Source organism: Oncorhynchus masou, chromosome 13 (genome assembly GCF_036934945.1).
Source record: "Oncorhynchus masou masou isolate Uvic2021 chromosome 13, UVic_Omas_1.1, whole genome shotgun sequence".
NCBI lineage: Eukaryota > Metazoa > Chordata > Actinopteri > Salmoniformes > Salmonidae > Oncorhynchus > Oncorhynchus masou.
Genome location: NC_088224.1, coordinates 55,530,220 through 55,547,758, shown reverse-complemented (window position 1 = coordinate 55,547,758; position 17,539 = coordinate 55,530,220).

Here is a 17,539-nt window from a genome sequence, read left to right as displayed (position 1 = left end):
ACAAATACAATGAAAACAACAACATTGTTATCATTGTATTTGTTGTTTTGGGATGGATAGAAAGAACCTTTACGCTGATAGCTGTAAATATAACATATTTCTAAAATGAAATGCTTACATTTTTATCAGGGACCTGAAAAGAATAGATACAGTTCATTATCAATTTTGTTGGATTATATTGTTCTAATCAATCTACACACAATAGCCCATTAACACAAAAAAAATAATTCAAATGAACACTATCAGTCAAAAGTTTGGACACACCTTCTCATCCAAGGGTTTTTCTTTATTTTTACTATTTGATACATTTTAGAATAATAGCAAAGACATCAAAACAATTAAATAACACATATGGAGTCATGTAGTAACCAAAAAAGTGTTTATATATATTTTATATATATCTTATATTTGCGATTCTTCAAAGTAGCCACCCTTTGCATTGATGACAGCTTTGCACACTTGTCACGTTCTGATCTTAGTTCTTTTGTAATGTCTTTGTTTTAGGTTGGTCAGGGCGTGAGTTGGGGTGGGTTGCCTATGTTCGTTTTTCTATGTTGTGTTTTGCGTTTGGCCTGGTATGGTTCAATCAGAAGCAGGTGACCTGCGCCAACTCCCCGTGCTTACTGTGGAGAGAGGTGGACCGGGCAGGCACCGTGTTATGCCGTGAGGCGCACGGTGTCCCCGGTGCGCAGGCATAGCCCGGTGCGTTACATCGCAGCTCCTCGTATCAGCCGGGCTAGAGTGGGCATCACGCCAGGTGCCATGGAGCCAGCTCAGCGCATTTGGTCTCCAGTGCGTCTCCTCGGGCCTGGGTACATGGTTCCAGCCCTACGCATGGTGTCCCCGGTTCGCCAGCACAGCCCAGTGCTGTCTATTCCACCTCGCCGCACTGGCCTGGCTACATGGAGTATCCAGCCAGGTAGGGTTGTGCAGGCTCGGTGCTCGAGACCTCCAGTGCGCCTCCACGGTTCGGGCTATCCGGTGCCTCCTCCATGCACCAGGCCTCAGGTGGCAGCCCCCCGCACCAGGCTGTCTCTGTCTTCTCGCTACAGGTGCTTCCGCCTGTCCAGTGCTGCCAGAGTCTCCCACCTGTCCTGAGCTGCCGGAGCCGCCCGCTTGTCCTGAGCTGCCGGAGCCGCCCGCCTGTCCTGAGCTGCTGGAGCCGCCCGCCTGTCCTGAGCTGCCGGAGCCGCCCGCCTGTCCTGAGCTGGCAGCTCATGCCCTCCTTTACTGTTCTCTGCGCCAAGACAGGCCTGCTCATTGTGCCGCGGCTCCGGCAGCTCAGGACAGGCGGGCGGCTCCGGCAGCTCAGGACAGGCGGGCGGCTCCGGGACAGGCGGCGGGCGGCTCCGGCAGCTCAGGACAGGCGGGCGGCTCCGGCAGCTCAGGACAGGCGGGCGGCTCCGGCAGCTCAGGACAGGCGGGCGGCTCCGGCAGCTCAGGACAGGCGGGCGGCGGGCAGCTCAGGACAAGCGGGCGGCTCCGGAGCTCAGTACAGGCGGGCGGCTCCGGAAGCTCAGGAGCTGCCGGAGCCGCCTGTCAGTCAGGAGCTGCTGGAGCCATCCGTTACGCCGTCCGTTACGCCGTCCGAATTGCCCACCTGTCCGGAGGTGGGTTAAGAGGCGGGGAAAGACTATGGTGGAGTGGGGTCCACATCCCGCGCCAGAGCCACCACCGCGGACAGACACCCACCCAGACCCTCCCCTATAGGTTCAGGTTTTGCGGCCGGAGTGGTAATGTCACGTTCTGACCTTAGTTCTTTTGTTATGTCTTTGTTTTCGGTTGGTCAGGGAGTTGGGGTGGGTTGTCTATATTCATTTTTCTATGTTGTGTTTTGCATTTGGCCTGGTATGGTTTTCAATCAGAGGCAGGTGTCGCTAGTTGTCTCTGATTGAGAATCATACTTAGGTAGCCTTTTCCCACCTGTGTTTGGTGGGTGATTGTTTTCTGTCTTTGTATGTCACCAGACAGGACTGTTTTGTTTCAGTGTACTGTGTTTTAATAAATTCATCATGAACACGTACCACGCTGCGCATTGGTCCTCCGATCCTTGCTACTCCTCCTCAGAAGAGGAGGAAGACGAATGTTACAACACTCTTGGCATTCTGTCAACCAGCTTCATGAGGTAGTCACCTGGAATGCATTTCAATTAAAACAGGTGTGCCTTGTTAAAAGTTAATTTGTGGAATTTATTTCCTTCTTAATGTGATTGAGCCAATCAGTTGTGTTGTGACAAGGTATGGATGGTATACAGAAGATAGCCTTATATGGCAAAAGACCAAGTCCATATTATGTCAAGAACAGCTCAAATAAGCAAAGAGGAATGGCAGTCCTTTATTACTTTAACACATGAAGGTCATTCAATCCGGAAAATTTCAAGAACTTTGGAAGTTTCTTCAAGTGCAGTTACATCAGCCATCAAGCGCTATGATGAAACTGGCTCTCATGAGGAACGACACAGGAAAGGGAGACCCAGAGTTAACATCAGAGTTAACTGCACCTCAGATTGCAGCCCAAATAAATGCTTCACAGAGTTCAAGTAACAGACACATCTCAACATCAACTGCTCAGAGGAGACTGTGTGAATCAGGCCTTCATGGTCAAATTTTTACAAATAAACCACTACTAAAGGACACCAATAAGAGAAAGAGACTTGCCTGGGCCAAGAAACACGTGCAATGGACATTAGACCTGGGAAAGTTGTCCTTTGGTCTGATGTGTCCACATTTGAGATTTTTGGTTCCAACCGCCATGTCTTTGTGAGACTAAAGGTAGCTGAATGGATGATCTCTGCATGTGTGGTTCGTGAAGCATGGAGGAGGAGGTGTGATGGTGTGTGGATGCTTGCTGGTGACACTATCAGTGATTTATTTAGAGTTCAAGGCACACTTAACAGCATTCTGCAGTTATACGCCATCCCATCTGGTTTACACTTAGTCCCACAATCATTTGTTTTTCAACAGGACAATGATCTAACACACTATTTGACCAAGGAGGAGAGTGATGGAGTGCTGCATCAGATGCCCTGGCCTCCACAATCAACCGACCTCAACCCAATTGAGATGGTTTGGGATGAGTTGGAGTGTAGAGTGAAGGAAAAGCAGCCAACAAGTGCTCAGCATATGTGGGAACTCCTTCACGACTGTTAGAAAAGCATTCCAGATGAAGCTGGTTGAGAGAATGCCAAGAGTGTGTGAAAAGCTGTCATCAAGGCAACGGGTGGCTACTTTGAAGAATCTCAATTAAAACAAAATATTTGTATATGTTATTTTATAGTGTTGATGTCTTCACTATATTTCTAGAATGTAGAAAATAGTAAAAAATAAAGAAAAACCCTTGAATGAGCTTGGCACACCTGTGTTTGGTGAGTTTCTGACATTCTTCTCTGCAGCTCCTCTCAAGGTATTTCTGTTTTCATTTTTAATACATTTTGCAAAAAAATCAAAAAACCTGTATTCACTTTTGTCATTATGGGGTATTGTATGTAGATTGATGAGGAAAATGTATTTATTCCATTTTAGAATAAGGATGTAACGTAACAAAATGTGAAAAAAGGTAAGGGTTCTGAATACTTTCCGAATGCACTGTACCTAGTCCATTCCCAGACCTGTTCCCTAAAGGTGTGCTTGGATATGAAAACATGCACGCTTTACTACAGTTTAGTCAGAATGTCATGATGTGAATTTGTTGCAGGTTCGCCAAGATAACGGGGATATCTGTGGAGGCTACAGAAAGAGGAGAAGATATCAATGCTGCTCCCTTGACACCGCACTTCATTCTACCACACCCCACCACTTCAAACCATTATGACACCCCATCTGTCTATAACACACACTCAAATAGAATTTCACAAGGCAATCCTTTATGTAAATATTCAGAAATGCTCCAGAATAGCTAATGGATATCTGTTACGAGATCCTTTTGTTTATTGTTTGTGCACACCATTCCATTCTCATAACGTTTACATAGAAATGCATGAACGTAATTATTTCACACTGCCAGGGAACCCACTCTGAATATCAATGCTCTAACTGCAGGGATATGAAAGAGATGGACTTTCAATCGGGGAAGAGGAGGTGGGAGAAGGTGGAGAAAACATGGATGTGTAGTTACGGCTCTCTGCCAGTTGGGGGAGATATCGAGCCACACAGGTGGTATATCAGTAGGGACTGAGAGAGGAGAGCTGCTCTCTGCTCTGCTAAGGCGAGCCAGATATCAGAGGCAGAGAAAAAGACAGTGCAGTGTCTCAGTGACACGCCCAGGCAGGGCTGAACTCCCTGCTCTCCATTATAGGGAGGATGAGAAGTAACAGCACCCCCGGAGAGAGAGCCATTACCTCTCGACAACTAACTAAGAAAAACGCAATGGGAAAAGGTACCGATGTCAATGCATGTCAGTGGTGGACTATTTCATGCAGGCGCATTAGCTATAGGCCTATCAGTGGAGGCTCCTGAGGGGGCTAATAATAATGGCTGGAATGGAGTCAATGGAGTGGTATCAACCACATGGAAACCACGTGTTTGATGTGTTTGATACCATTCCGTTGACTCCATTCCAGCCATTATTATGATCCGTCCTCCCTGCAGAAGCTTCAACTGAGGCCGAGGTACTCGACTTAACAGTAAAGTATGATTGAGTCATGGCATTCATATCAATGAGTAGTCAAGTGCAATTTACATACAGTACCTACACAGCACTTTCTTCGGTGTTAAATCAACACTGAGCGTGTTAAAGTTAATACTGGTCCGGTGTCTATACAGGTCCACACTTAAATGAACACACTGCTTAGTGTAAAGCCTTATTTGCACATTTCCCAGAGTGCCTTTTGGGTGAATATTAGAGTTTACTACCCATGACTATTTGTTAGTGACAGAGACATGGTTGTTGCATTCATCCTTTTTTCAATCACGTGGCCTTCACCAAGTGGGATCCTAAGCGAATACAGTAGGTTATCATTAAAATGAATTTTGTTAACACAATAGATAAAGCCTTATTTTGAGGGCCTAGTTTGTCATTATATGCAAAAATAGAATAGAAATATGCACTTGTGGCCATGGAGGGTCTGGCTGACTTCTTTACAATACAAAATCCTTTGTCCATTAGTTACAGTGAACAACAAAATGTGCCCTCTGCTCCATTCTCACTCCTTTACTGGGTATATACACTGAGTGTACAAAACATTAGGAACCCTAACCCTTCCTATTATTGAGTTGCACCCGTTTTTGCCCTCAGAACGACCTCAATTCTTCGGGGCACGGTGTCGAAAGCGTTCCACAGGGATGCTGACTCCATTGCCTCTCACCTTTGTGTTTAAGTTGGCTGGATGTTCTTTGGGTGGTGGACCATTCTTGATACGCACGGGATACTGTTGAGAGTGAAAAGCCTAGCACCGTTGCAGTTCTTGACACAAACCGGTGCGCCTGGCACCTACTACCATACCCGTTCAAAGGCACTTAAATATTTTGTCTTGCCAATTCACTCTCTGAATGGCACACATACACAATCCATGTCTCAATTGTCTCCACCTTAAAACTCCTTCTTTAACCTGTCTCCTCCCCTTCACTGACTGAAGTTAATTTTACGAGTGACGTCAATAAGTGATCATATAGTAGCCGTCACCTGGATTCAACTGGTCAGTCGATGTCATGGTGTTTTGTACACTCGGTGTATATATATAACCTTTTTTAGTAAGGTTCTTTAAACTCCTCCAAAAGAACCACAAAGTTTCTGTGTAGAAAAATAGCAATTTTTTTTCTCCGAGTGTATAGACTTCATTTTTATACAAACATTCAAAACGTGGCCTACAGTGCGAAACTTGAAATAACTTGTGGTTCTCGCAGTCAAATGAAATGATACAATGTATCACGTGTGCTGGTAATTCCAAAATAAAATATTTAGGGTCATATGACGATCTGGCTCCCAGCACAGCTTTACTTCCGGGCCATTATGATGGATCTGGCAGCTCCTTCTCTGTACATACCTAGCTGCAACCTGCATTCAGAATGACTGCCGGGATGGGAAGACTAAGGTACGAGACTACCTAAATTATCAAAACTGGACAAAATTGTACCCATTCAGTAACGGGTACAATAAGTCTAACTAACAGATTGGATAAGTTTAGAAAAATGAATGTTATTTATATTTGAGTTGCATAAGATGCATTAATCTATCAATGTACATGCAAAAACTGAGACATTGAAACAAACAATGCTAAAAAAAAATACAATAGAGCATGCTGGGAAATATGATAGATGGGTGTGGTTTTGGTTTAACACTGGGGTTCTTTTACACCAATGAGTGATAATAGAACACCTGAATCAACACTAGAAATGTTGCATTGAATAATCAACAGTAGGTAACACTGTCCAATTTGTTGTGTAGTCGATTCTGTTGCTGCATGCATCTACAGTAAGTGTCCTTAGAAAATGCACAGCACGTGTAGTTTGTTAATAGTATATGGAATCCATCATTATTTAGTGTCTTGACGCTCTGGTTGGCTCTTATTGTAAGTACAAGTATGGTTTGTGGGAAAATAGCTTAACATGAGTGTCTTCATCTTTTCAAGGGATTTCAATACTTTAATGATGTTGCTACTTGTGAATTACATAAGATGGCATCATTTTTAGTAAAACTGTATCAGCTCAGTACGTCTGGGCAGAGACAAGCAAAGATAGACGTGATTCTCATATGGTACGTATTGTTTCAATCCATTCTCCAGCACTGGAACACGCAAGATTGAGCAGCCATCAATATTTTAGTGAAGGAATACTTGAGTGCTTGACAGAGGGAGCAGAGTGGGTAACCTCTTGCCCTGTTAGGCATTTAATAAGAGACTAATACGGTCAAGGGTAAATATACAGTATAGAATCTGTCAAATGGCTGTCTTACAATCACTGCATTATGTAAGGAACAAGCTGTTCATGACATGTTTCTACTGCGTTTCTTGGGTGGCCGGTAGCTTAGGGTCATTTTAAATAAGAATTTCTTCTGACTTGCCTAGTTAAACAAAGGTTAAATAAAATAAAATTCAATATGTAAGGAAGGCTGGTAATACATGCTAACTGATAAAGATGCACATGAAAAGGTGGTTAAAAGGGGAGGATGGGGTATGAATACAGAGTACAGCGACTCATCACCCGCAGCCGTTGTTGTTAACAGTGGGATTTCCATTTCAATGACAATAAGAAAGGCGAGATTGTCAGAACATGGAGTAGAGTGGTGGGTGGAAGATTGACAGTTAATAGAAGTGTTCTGACAATCTAACAGCCACAGCTGTTTAGAGGACATCCTGCTGTTCAAACGGGCTTCCTTTTTCATCAACACTAATCAACGCCATCTCAAAGAAGAGGAAGAGATGGTGTGTGTGTGTGTGTGTGTGTGTGTGTGTGTGTGTGTGTGTGTGTGTGTGTGTGTGTGTGTGTGTGTGTGTGTGTGTGTGTGTGTGTGTGTATGCACAAATGAAAACTGGAGAGAGGAGCAGTAAGGTAGAGAGAATCTGAGTGAGTGAGAAAGAAAGAGAGAGCGGGATAAAGAGAGACAAAGAGACAGCTAAAAGGAGGCAGACAGCTAAAAGAGAGTGAGATGAAACGAGTGGAGCGAAAGCAGACACCTCCACCATCCACTCCACTTCTCAGCACAATATATCTTGTCTGAGGGTGTATTAGCCATCCACAGCCCTGCATCTTCCCTCCTCCAAAGAGAAAGGGAGAGATGGAGAGATCGCTCGTGCCACCCAATTCCCCCCCCCCCCCCGACCTAAAAGCATCCCTCACCCAGTGCCTGATGGAAAAGAGGGCAAGCGGCCCACAAAAACAAAGGCAAAGCGCTATCCCTGGGCTCAGCGTGTGGGTACAATCACCTCTGTGATCAGCATTGCAAATATGAGTAAGTAGGGCAGCTGCACTTGAACAACAAGGGCCTGCAGCCTGCGGTGTTCTCTCCCCGTCCCCCTGGGACACAGACTGCTGTCACGGGGGCTTACAGGAGCAACCGGAGCAGACAAGTCACTGAGCCTGGCTTAACCAACCAACGCTCTCACTGAATGCCTCTGCTTGCCTGCCTGGCTGGCTGGCATACAAAGGGCGGGCGGGGTTCACGTCCATACACAACCCTCATGGCGCGCGCGCACACACACACACACACACACACACACACACACACACACACACACACACACACACACACACACACACACACACACACACACACACACACACACCTTCCATTAACCCCCTCCATTATGAGCCAGAACCTGTGACACAAATCAGCTGTGTTATCTGGACATCCTCAGCAGGAGAGTAATTTGCATGCTACAGTGCCTTGCGAAAGTATTCGGCCCCCTTGAACGTTGCAACCTTTTTTTTCTTCCAGCTTGGGAAATCTTTTTGTATCCAAATCCGGCTTTATACTTCTTCACAACAGTATCTCGGACCTGCCTGGTGTGTTCCTTGTACTTCATGATGCTCTCTGCGCTTTTAACGGACCTTTGAGACTATCACAGTGCAGGTGCATTTATACGGAGACTTGATTACACACAGGTGGATTGTATTTATCATCATTAGTCATTTAGGTCAACATTGGATCATTCAGAGATCCTCACTGAACTTCTGGAGAGAGTTTGCTGCACTGAAAGTAAAGGGGCTGAATAATTTTGCACGCCCAATTTTTCAGTTTTTGATTTGTTAAAAAAGTTTGAAATATCCAATAAATGTCGTTCCACTTCATGATTGTGTCTCACTTGTTGTTGATTCTTCACAAAAAATACAGTTTTATATCTTTATGTTTGAAGCCTGAAATGTGGCAAAAGGTCGCAAAGTTCAAGGGGGCCGAATACTTTCGCAAGGCACTGTATCTCCTAACGACAGGGAAAGTGATAAAGAGGATCAAGCTGATTGGTCAATACTACAGTAGAGTTTGGCTGGGGAGGGTCATAAAGGTCCCCCCTCCATGACTTAATTATCTGGCTTCCTAGGGAAAGCTGGGGAGAGAAACTGTGACTAATTGCAGCCTGATGCCTTTAAAGAGGAGATGGGGAGGGTAATGTTCTTGCTGTGCTGGCAGGCCAATTGATTTTTATTGTAACAGGCGTTCTCCAAAGCTCCTGCCATTCCTGTGTGTTTTTTTTTTTGTCCATGGAGATTTTATTAACCTATTATTAATTTTGACATGGTATTTATTGGTGATGCATTGCAGCTGCGATAGCCGTCGCCATGCATTTGTTAATCATTACTAAAGGTTTGAGCCACTCTTGCACAGTAATTTCCCCACGCTATGTGCCTTGAATGGAAGTCCACCTGGACCGAATGGAATGTCCTAGACATTTTATAATCATCACTTTCCATTGTGCGCCACCAACCTGTAATTGCTAAGTGCAAATTGAAAGCGAGATATTAATAAATGGAGAGCATACCTATTTTTTGTTGTTGATGGGAAACATTTGCTTTTGTTGTTTTGTTTCTTCCTCCTTGCTGTTGGCCGTAAATGTAATTGCCCATTTTGATTTGCATAAGCATCCCTTCCGTGGGATTGTGCATGGCGGAGTAATTTTTGTTCCATTTCCTTTTGAAAACATTTTCTGTGCGAACATGGTGGCACAGTGGTTGAACTCTCCCAAGGGTCTTGTTCAGTGGGACAGATGCTACATTACTGGAATCTATGTCCTCTGCAAGCTCACCGGAGACTTCTTAAGAAACCTATTAAGTAAACAATGGTCATGCTGGAGGTTATAGTGGGTGTACCGTGTACGTGGAAAACGCTTCTATTAACCATCTCCAATACACTTCAATACATTGGATAGTGGATAAGCCTCTATCTTACACATTTACTATAGTCAAAACATTTTCATTTAATAATTAAGACAACCATCCACCCACACACATACATACTGTCCAATAGATCTATACGTCTTTACCATAAACACTAAGACATACATGTACATCCTGCATGGTAACATTGAACTTGAACTTTGAACACCTTCATGCAAACATGAATTGAACATACAAGGGTTGCAAAGCTACCGGTAATTTACCAAAGTTACCGGAATCTTCTGCAATTTTGATAATTAACAGACACTCTATGGCATCTATGGTAACTTTTAAAGTTATACTTTCTCGTAGATAGACCATATGGTTCAAGAGAAAATAGCCTAATTAGTGGAAATCAACAATTACATAATTTTCAATTAACCCCCGCAAGTCTTCCAATTACGTTATTTTGATAACTGCCACCAGTCTGATGCCAAAACATTGAAAACAAATACCTATTGACATAGAAAAATAAATAAAAGTGTGTAAAAATATCTACACTGAGTTTACAAAACATTAGGAACATGAGAGACTGGCCAGGTGAATCCAGGTGAAAGCTTACTGATGTTAACCTTTTGCGACGAGCAAACCCGTATCCGGGAGTGTAATCATAGCCTCAAACGCATTAGCATAACGCAACAGACATAAATACCCCTATAAACTTTTCCTATTCATGAAAATCGCAAATGAAATGAAATAAATATATTCAAACACAAGCTTAGCCTTTTGTTAACAACACTGTCATCTCAGATTTTCAAAATATGCGTTACAGCCAATGCTAGACAAGCATTTGTGTAAGTTTATCATGGCATAATGCTATGCTAGGCTCTGCTGGCAGCAGGCAACATTTTCACAAAAATAAGAAAAGCAACCAAATTAAATAATTTACCTTTGAAGACCTTCAGATGCTTTCACTCAGGAGACTCCCAGTTAGATAGCAAATGTTCCTTTTTTCCAAAAAGTTTATTTTTGTAGGCGAAATAGCTCCCGTTTGTTCATCATGCTTGGCTGAGAAATCGACCCTAAAATGCTACAACTATAACGCCAAACTTTTTTCAAAATTTGCTCCATAATATCGACAGAAACACGGCAAACGTTGTTTAGGATCCATCCTCAAGGTGTTAACAACAAATATATTCAATAATATATCCGCCGAGGCAGTTGGTTTCTCATAAGAAGCAATTGGAAAAATGACTACCTCAGTATTTTACGCAATGTTTTCTGCGGGAGACACCATGTGACCACATGCCATATATGGTCCCTTACAGCCATTCTTCAAGGGAAATGCCTAAAAAGACGTCACAATGCTGTAGACACCTTGGGGAAAACGTGGATAACGTAAGCTCATTCACAGCCATATAAGGATTCATTGGCATGTGGCGGTTTCAAAAAATGCGGCACTTCCTGGTTGGATTTGTATCTGGGTTTCGCCTGTAACATCAGTTCTGTGGCACTCACAGACAATATCTTTGCAGTTTTGGAAACGTCAGAGTGTCTTCTTTCCAAAACTGTCAATTATATGCATAGTCAAGCATCTTTTCGTGACAAAATATCTTGTTTAAAACGGGAACATTTTTCATCCAAAAATTAAAATAGCGCCCCCTAAATCCAACTGGTTAAATCCACTTAAATCAGTGTAGATGAAGGGGCGTGGAGTCAGGTTAAACAATGATTTTTAAGCCTTGAGACAATTGAGACATGGATTGTGTATGTGTGACATTCAGAGGGTGAATGGGCAAGACAAAAGATTTAAGTGCCTTTGAACGGGGTATGATAGTAGGTGCCAGACGCCCCGTTTTGAGTGTGTCAAGAACTGCAACTCTGGTGGATTTTTCATGCTCAACAGTTTTATCATGTGTATGGTCCACCACCCAAATGAAATCCATCCAACTTAACACAACTGTGAAAATCATTGGAGTCAACTCTTTCGACACCTTGTAGAGTCCATGCCTCGGCGATTTGAGGTTGTTCTGAGGGCAACTCAGTTTGTTTTGTAGACTCAGTGTATAAAGGATATTTCATGCTGAAACACTCATATTAAACCCCAATGGTATTGAACAAGTTGATGGTTTATACACTGCTCAAAAAAATAAAGGGAACACTAAATAACACATCCTAGATCTGAATGGATGAAATATTCTTATTAAATACTTTTTTCTTTACATAGTTTAATGTGCTGACAACAAAATCAAACACAAATTATCAGTGGAAATCAAATTTATCAACCCATGTAGGTCTGGATTTGGAGTCACACTCAAAATGAAAGTGGAAAACCACACTACAGGCTGATTCAACTTTGATGTAATGTCCTTAAAAGAAGTCAAAATGAGGCTCAGTAGTGTGTGTGGCCTCCACGTGCCTGTATGACCTCCCTACAATGCCTGGGCATGCTCCTGATGAGGTGGCGGATGGTCTCCTGAGGGATCTCCTCCCAGACCTGGACTAAAGCATCCGCCAACTCCTGGACAGTCTGTGGTGCAATGTGGCATTGGTGGATGGAGCGAGACATGATGTCCCAGATGTCCCAGTGCTCAATGGGATTCAGTTCAGGGGAACGGGCGGGCCAGTCCATAGCATCAATGCCTTCCTCTTGCAGGAACTGCTGACACTCCAGCCACGTGAGGTCTAGCATTGTCTTGCATTAGGAGGAAGCCAGGGCCAACCGCACCAGCATATGGTCTCACAAGGGGTCTGAGGATCTCATCTCGGTACCTAATGGCAGTCAGGCTACCTCTGGCGAGCACATGGAGGGCTGTGCGGCCCCGCAAAGAAATGCCACCCCACACCATGACTGACCCACTGCCAAACCGGTCATGCTGGAGGATGTTGCAGGCAGCAGAACGTTCTCCACGGCGTCTCCAGACTCTGTCACGTCAGTCACATGTGCTCAGTGTGAACCTGTCTTCATCTGTGAAGAGCACAGGGTGCCAGTGGTGAATTTGCCAATCTTGGTGTTCTCTGGCAAATGCCAAACGTCCTGCACGGTGTTGGGCTGTAAGCACAACCCCCACTTGGGGACATCGGGCCCTCATAACACACTCATGGAGTCTGTTTCTGACCATTTGAGCAGACACATGCACATTTGTGGTCTGCTGGAGGTCATTTTGCAGGGCTCTGGCAGTGCTCCTCCTGCTCCTCCTTGCACAAAGGCGGAGGTAGCGGTCCTGCTGCTGGGTTGTTGCCCTCCTACGGCCTCCTCCACATCTCCTGATGTACTGGCCTATCTCCTGGTAGCACATCCATGCTCTGGACACTACGCTGACAGACATAGCAAACCTTCTTGCAACAGCTCACATTGATGTGCCATCCTGGATGAGCTGCACTACCTGAGCCACGTGTGTGGGTTGTAGACTCCGTCTCATGCTACCACTAGAGTGAAAGCACCGCAAGCATTCAAAAGAGACCAAAACGTCATTCAGGAAGCATAGGAACTGAGAAGTGGTCTGTGGTCACCACCTGCAGAACCACTCCTTTATTGGGGGTGTCTTGTTAATTGCCTATAATTTCCACCCTTTGTCTATTCCATTTGCACAACAGCATGTGAAATATATTTTCAATTAGTGTTGACTCCTAATTGGACAGTTTGATTTCACAGAAGTGTGATTGACTTGGAGTTACATTGTGTTGTTTAAGTGTTCCCTTTATTTTTTTGAGCAGTGTATTTAGGATATTTTACAGCTTTGTCATTCTATTTCATTATTTCATTAGTACATATGATAAGGCCACACAGAGGGTAAGAGATAATTGCAAATACCTGTGCTATTCTGAGGTACCCAAAACGGCCATTACATGTCATCTTACACAATTCAAAATAAAACTTGAAAGTTACCAAAATTCTGGTAGTTTACTGGTAAACGTAGAAAGTTTCCAGTAATATACCCTCCCTCTGCAACCCTATACCAATCACACATCTCTACACACACAAAAACTCATGCAACCAGGCAGCATTACAACAATGTCCAGGGAACACAGTGCTCTATTGGGCCTGTCGTGTTTGATTTCCAATGCAGTGAGGGGGAATTCACCTCCACAGCACCATAAATTAACACAGCAGTGAGTTCCTGGCCTGCAACACATAACCAGGCAGAGCAGACGCTATAACACAGGCCATTCTGTAGCAGATCTCCCCCACAGCCATAACACATAACGGGAGGTGCTAGGTGGTGGCGGATGGTAGCCAGGCGACAAGTCTGACAGCACACGAGAGAGTGCCAACTAGTTGACAGAAACTTCAACCCTGTCTCCCTTTAAGACAATGGCAAGATCGCTGGCGGAGTGCCTCCGCCACTCTGATTACGCAAGCGGGCAAATGCACCCCACCTCCTCTCTCCTTTCCTCGCTCCATCCATCCCCCAGCCTTCACTCCCATCACAGGACACCCTCCACTCCCGAATCAGATTGGCAACTGTTGGCGATGGTTAATAGGATTGTGTTGCTGAGGTGAAGCAGCAACATGGCAATCCACTCCCAGTGCCAAAACAGTTAATGGCATTAGAGCTCGTAATTAGCCCATGATCCCTCTGTCATACACTTTAACAGCACTGGCCTTTCCCTAAGTAAGCTGTAGATACGCCCGCCCGCTCCCTCCCTCTACCTCCCTTCATCTCTCTCCATTTCCATCACTCCATCCCCCGCCACTCACCCTGTCCTCTACCCTGACTGTCAAAGCAACATGATGTATTCAGGGGGCGAACTGCAGGGCTGTGGCACAAACTAATGCAAATACATACAGGCAAGCAGGCACACACGTACCAGTATGCACCCATGCACAGACACACTAACTAAAACAGCCAGACAAAGCCACCATGACAGTGGCTGCGAGCTGCTCTGTCTCTTGTGACATTAAAGGCTGTCAAAGTTTACACGTTAACTAGGGCTGGGAATTGCCAGGGACCTCACAATATATGACTATACTTAGGTGCCGATACAATATGTATTGCGATTCAATACTACGATTTTATTTCAATTCGATGTTCCAAACATATCGCTCACTGTTACGAATCCCTTTTGGCCCGACAGTCTAGGGGGGATGGTAATGAGACCCGTAACATAACTCATGGAAATTATTATTGTGACAAAGTAAAAGTGTGAACGAAATAACCACGACAACAGAAATCTACCGTCAAACTCCAGGTTTATTTATAAACACACGGTAATGGGGGGAGCAGGAAAAGGGGCTGAGCTGGACCCAAGGAAAGAAACAATAAGTATTCAAAAACACTCCTAAGCTAGACTAGCCTACTTTAACAACAGCTAACTAACTAAACAAAAATACAGTTGGTGGTCCGCCCAGTTCTAACTAGTGTATTTAACAAAGTTCACCGACGGGTAGTGTATGCCCATGGGCGACTTGTCTTGGTTTCCCCCTTTTCCCACCAGCAACAAACAAACACCATAACCAAAAACAATACTCATAGGTGATGACAAAGTGCTATGAGGTGCTTAAACAAAAGAGAAGTTACGACACAAAGCGAGAGTGAAACACAGAGACCTACAGACATGGCATATACAGAGAGATTGAGCTCTAGAACAAACAAATGATGGGGTTTTTAAACCATGGAGAAGGAACTGTGATAAGTTAGGAAATAGGAGGAGGTGTGTCTTCTGATTGATGATTGATTGTTGACTGATTGGAGAGTGATGATTTTCACCTGTGAGGGGAGAAGGAGAGAAAAGAAACACACACACAGGATACACACACACAGGATAACTGTATCCGTAACACTCCCACCCTTAAAAGAGCAACCCTAGGGGTTGCGACTACAGTATTTCAATGAATACTCACAACAAAGCAACAACCTTGCAAAACATACAGAAATCATTTTCACACACGAGACAAAGCATCTGCCAACACATTATCAGAACCCTTTTTGTGGCGGATCTCCAAATTAGAATTTTGTACAATCAGCGCCCAACGCATAAGGCGCTGGTTCTGGTTGTACATTCGGTGGAGAAAAACTAAGGGGTTATGGTCAGTATATACAATCACGGGTAGGGCACTGGAACCAATATATACTTCAAAGTATTGCAGAGCCAACAACAAAGCAAGAGCTTCTTGTTCTATTGTCGCATAGTTTGTTTGACATTTATTACATTTACGTGAAAAATAACAAACGGGATGATCCACTCCACTCTTGTCCTGCTGCAGTAGAACAGCACCAGCACCTCTGGCACTAGCATCTACCTCAAGTTTGAACGGTTGTTCAAAATCTGGAGCAGCAAGTACAGGTGTACTACATAAGAGTGCTTTCACTGATTCAAAAGCTCTCTTACAATCAGGGGACCACACAAATGATCTAGCCGGACTAAGCAAATCGGTCAATGGAGCAACTACCGCAGAGAAATTTTTACAGAAGCTACGGTAGTAGCCAACCATCCCTAAAAAGCGGCGTAGCTCTCGTCTGGTGGTAGGTGCAGGGAATGCAGTTATAGCCAAGACCTTGGCATCAACAGGGCGCACCTGTCCATGGCCAACCTCTTTACCGAGATAGGTAACAGTAGCCTTCCCAAACTCGCACTTTGCCAAGTTCACGGTTAGAGAAGCAGCTGCCAACCGTTCACATGCTACCCTTAGCGAGTCAACATGATCTGACCACTCAGGCGAATAAATCACTAGGTCATCAAGGTATGCACTACAATTAGGAACGCCAGCTAATACGGAGTTAACCAGTCGTTGGAAGGTGGCTGGTGCATTTCGCATCCCAAAATGCCATGACTGAGTACTGTAGGAAGTTGTCTGGGGTCACAAAGGCAGAAATCTCAGAAGCACGTGAAGTTAACGGAACCTGCCAGTAACCTTTTAAGAGGTCTAACTTAGTTATATACTTAGCAGCACCAATAGTGTCGATACAGTCGTCCAGTCGGGGTAACGGGAACGAATCTGGCATTGTGACAGAATTTACCTTTCGATAATCCGTACATAACCTGGACGTACCATCAGGTTTAGGAACCAAAATGCAAGGAGAACTCCAAGGGCTTGAACTTGGCTTAGCCAGGTCATTCTCCAACAAATATCTCACCTCATCCCTCATTATCTTCCTCTTGGAAGCGTTGATATGATATGGGTGTTGCTTGATAGGTGTAGCATTTCCAACATTAATGTCACGTTCCAACACATTTGTGCGAGTAGGAACGTCATTAAAGAAACATGGAAAACTGTATAGTAGCCTCACAATATCATTGGCCTGTTCATCCGTTAAATGAACCAGACCGGATTGGATAGACAGCAGCATTTTTGAGTTGGGCAATCTAACACACTGCTGCTGAGTATTGCGCAACTCCAAGCCATCAACATCATCAATATGACAGTCCACTATCATAGCAGTAGTAGCAGAGGAGACAGCAGTACCTTCCTCTGTTTTTGAACTCTCTAACTGTTGTGATGGGTCGGGTGTGGTAAGCTTTCAACATGTTAATGTGACACACACGAGATTGGCGTTGTCTATCAGGAGTTTGAAGCACATAGTCAGTTTCACTTATTTTATTTTCAATTAAATAAGGACCCGAGAAACGAGCTGACAGTGAAGATCCTGGAACAGGTAATAACACCAGTACTTGGTCACCTGGCTGTAGTGGACGAGAAACAGCCTCTTGATCATAGTGTCTTTTCATGCTCCTCTGTGAGGAAGACAGAGCTTCCTTTGCAAGAGCACAAGCTTGGTGTAGGCGCTCACGAAGGCGACTAACGTAGTCCAACACATTCTCATCTCTGGTACACAACTCTTGGGACAAGAACT